Here is a 3720-nt window from a genome sequence, read left to right on the forward strand (position 1 = left end):
TCATTCTCAAAAATGGGGTTCCTGCAAATGCTGGTTTATGAGCATGCCTAAGGTGCAATCATGGGCATGACCAGGTACTATAGCGCCACCTTGGGGAGTCATGATAGGGAATAAAAGGTCCTGTTTCTATCCATAATAAGCAAGAATGAAAAAAAAAGATAGGTTGCAGAATTGATTTAGTATTCACTATTCCTTTTTTTTTTTTTTTTTTAAGATGCTTTTACAGGATACTGCAATTCTATTACAGGAGTAATAGAAATGTAATGGTTAATAAGCATAGTAGAAACTTATTTTCTAATATATGAGTGCTTGAAAGCAAATACGTTTCAAAAAAAGACTAAAGGGCTGTTTTTTTGTCATACCTAGATTATAAATGATAATTTAATACGTAAATAAACCCCTGGCAAATGTTTAATCACACTGTGGCAGCAATTCTAACAACACTCTTAAAGTAAAGCACATACGACAGCTCTCCCTGTTGTCAAAAACTCTGTTTTCTTCCCATTTCACACCTGACTTAATGCTCCGTTTAGCTTTGACATCTAGCTGAAGGGGACTCATTAGCTGAGCTATTGGTTTCAATACATTCATGTTGTGTTTTTACAGATGATACCTTACTCTGTCTCTCAATGTTCAATCCTTTTTTCAGTACTAGAAACAGCTACCAAAATAGGTATTGTCAGGGCTGACTTTGTTACGTAATGTGTTTTTCATAGTAAAGGTGTTACTGTTAGCTCAAATGTTTTATGTTTGGCTCTGTTTCTATCCCAGATAAAGCAACTTAAATGGGCACCACTGACATTACTGTAACTTGTTACTTTTTCTTCAGCATAGGAAGTTTAAGTGCTTTTCTAGTTGTTGTATCCATACTCTGTCTTCTTCTTCAGTCAGCTGTGGCAGATGGCTGCTCAGTCTGTGCCAGGTTCTGCTGGGGGTTACTTCCTATTAAAGGGGAGTTTTCCTTTCTGCTGTCGCTACAGGCATACCCAGTGTGAGGGATTTCTGCAAAGTCACCAACCGCATGAATTGACAAGCCACCCTTGCTATGCTCATTCAGCAGGACTATTGCTGCAAAGTCAGACTTCTTGCAGTTGGATGGAGTTTCTTAAATATGAAACCTTTTATGAACTGGAATTAAATAATGAACTTGCCTGCAGCATTCTATAAGTACAATTAAAATAGAATGTATTTCGACAATAGACTTATTTATATAAGTTGAATTCCATTTTTTTGCCTGCAGATTAAATTTGCTGGGACTTGGAGTTATATAAGTAAGCTAAGAATTAAACCTGAAACCTCAAGCTTTTTTCATGTTCAGGACTGATGTACCTGCTATAATAACTGTTTTTTTTTTTTGTTTATTTGAATTAAAATACTTCTAGAAAAAAATCCTTGTCAGTTCACATAATTACACTTTTCTTCTGCAGTTTTGTATGCAACTTCATTGAATACAAGCATGCACACACTCTCATTGCCCATGATTTTCACTAAATTGTACAGTAAATCAGAATCTAAAAAACTAAATGGTATTTAATTATAATTAAATATTCTTGATGAAGCATTATGCTAAAGAAACAGCAGATACAATAATTATTAACATATTGGTAGGGTACTGATAACATTTCACTCATGATTTGGTGGCCATTTAACATTAAAATATAGGCCGTCTTTTTCTGATGTCCTCTGTGAGATTTTCTCTACTCTGTTAGTCCTCATCTTCTCTTCCAGCGTTTGTGCGTCATGCCTTCCTCCAACAGCCACTAATTGTCTGGGCTTCAAGCGAAATCCCATTTCTCTCCCTGTCTGCTTCTCTCCGTCACATGGTAGAGAGGCAGGATATATGGAGATGCAGTGCACAAGCGCGTGTTGCTTAGAGGGGAGTGGGCGCAGATCCTGATGGGAACTGATCCCACTCTCCCCCTGCCGGCAAAAGCAGGATCTGCAACCTCAAACCTCAGCTAAATTAGTCTGAGTCACATGATATGGACTTGAACTTAAGCAAGCGCAGCAGATTAAATGCTAGCTTATTTAAAAATTTTAGATGGGTCAAATCAAATCTAATATATCTGATTCTGTGAATTTTTCTGATACTCTCTTGTTCTCCATCTTGCTCTTACTGTCATGAGCTTAAGCCTTCCGAACTTTCTCTGAAAAATTAACATCTTGCTTTGCCTCTGCTTAAAGTTTTTTTCTTTATTATTGAGCAGGAAGTGTGTGTGCATGTGTGTTTTTTAGTTTTAATACAATGTTGGGCCCATTTTCAGGGAAAATGACACATTGTGGAGAACGACTGCTCCTTGTGGGGCTCGATGACTGGACCCCACACTGGGATTTGCTGTTTTTTTGGTCAGGGGATAAGTTTAAGTCTGAAGTTTAAGTATGAATTGATTTTAGGTCGGGGTTCTGTGTTAGGAGTTAGGTATGAACCCATAATGGTTAGGGCTAGGGTAAGGGTCACGGTTCGGCTTATAGAAAATAATGGAAGTTGTGAATAATTGTTATATTCAACATCTAGCCAGCTGGGACGCCATATTATGTTGTGATGCTTTAAGATGTTTACTGCCCTCCTGGTAGGGGTGGCAAATATCTTTTTTAAAGGGGAACGGTGTTACAGCCTTGCGTTAGAGAGACTCAGACAGCTGTGGCTGGATCAAAGCGTGCAGTTCCAAGCTGAGTTATAACCACAGTCCTGATTTTGTTTTATTACAATACTGAAAAAAAATAAAATACAACTCAAAAAAATCAACTGGGGCTTATTTTAGCTTGATAAGCAGCAGTTTCACTATCTTTTATAGATTTTTATGTAATTATAGGTGTAAATATTCTACATCTTGTTATATACACTGATTCTGAGAAAAAGTGGAAAATACTTGCTTCATAAATGTTTTGTGGCCACCAAAATGCTTAAGTGTTATTATATGCATCAAATAGTAAAGTAAAGTATAGTAAACGCATTTGGCACAATTTGGACACTAAAAGTTCAAAGCCCCACAGCTCTGGAACTGTTATAGCTAGATGTCTGATTTTTTCTGCATTTGTGGTTGACATGATGTAGAACAAATGTAATACAATGAGACCTGCCTTTTCTCAAGCATGTCTTTGTTACTGCTGTTCAAAAAAGACCTAACATTTTCGAGAATAAATAAAACAACTTTCAGACATGTTTGAACTGATGCAGCTTGGGCTGTGTTCTACTCACCTCATTTATATATTCAGAAACCAGAGGGGGTTAGCTTTCAAATAATGTATCACACATGTAATTTGGGCTTAAAGTTCCTAAATTATTTGCTTTTCCATTTGGGTATGCAAAGTAGGTGAGAATTTCCCAAAATGAGGTGGATATTAAGAGGTTAAGTTTATGTGGGCTATTGCAAGTCATTTTTACATTTAGTAAAATCACTCCTCTCTGTTGTTCCAGAGCTCTCACTAAGATTTCTCCTGAAAGAAATCACACTACTAGACCTAGCTGTAAGATATTTTCTAAATTACATTTTTGTAGCAGAAACTAAATTTTAGAAAGTAAAGAAAACCAAATTTTACTCGAAAGAATTAAGTTTTATATATCTAGAAATGTTTACATGTGTTAAGTGTCTGTTCTTACATTTATCAGCTTGACTGAAAATGTATTTATGATATCTGGAATATAATTCTTTATAGTTATAATAATACATATGCTGACCCGTAATATTAGGAATATGGAAATCCGAAATTGATTTATAG

Source organism: Cyprinodon variegatus, unplaced genomic scaffold, assembly GCF_000732505.1.
Source record: "Cyprinodon variegatus isolate N-32 unplaced genomic scaffold, C_variegatus-1.0 Scaffold118, whole genome shotgun sequence".
NCBI classification, from domain to species: Eukaryota; Metazoa; Chordata; class Actinopteri; order Cyprinodontiformes; family Cyprinodontidae; genus Cyprinodon; species Cyprinodon variegatus.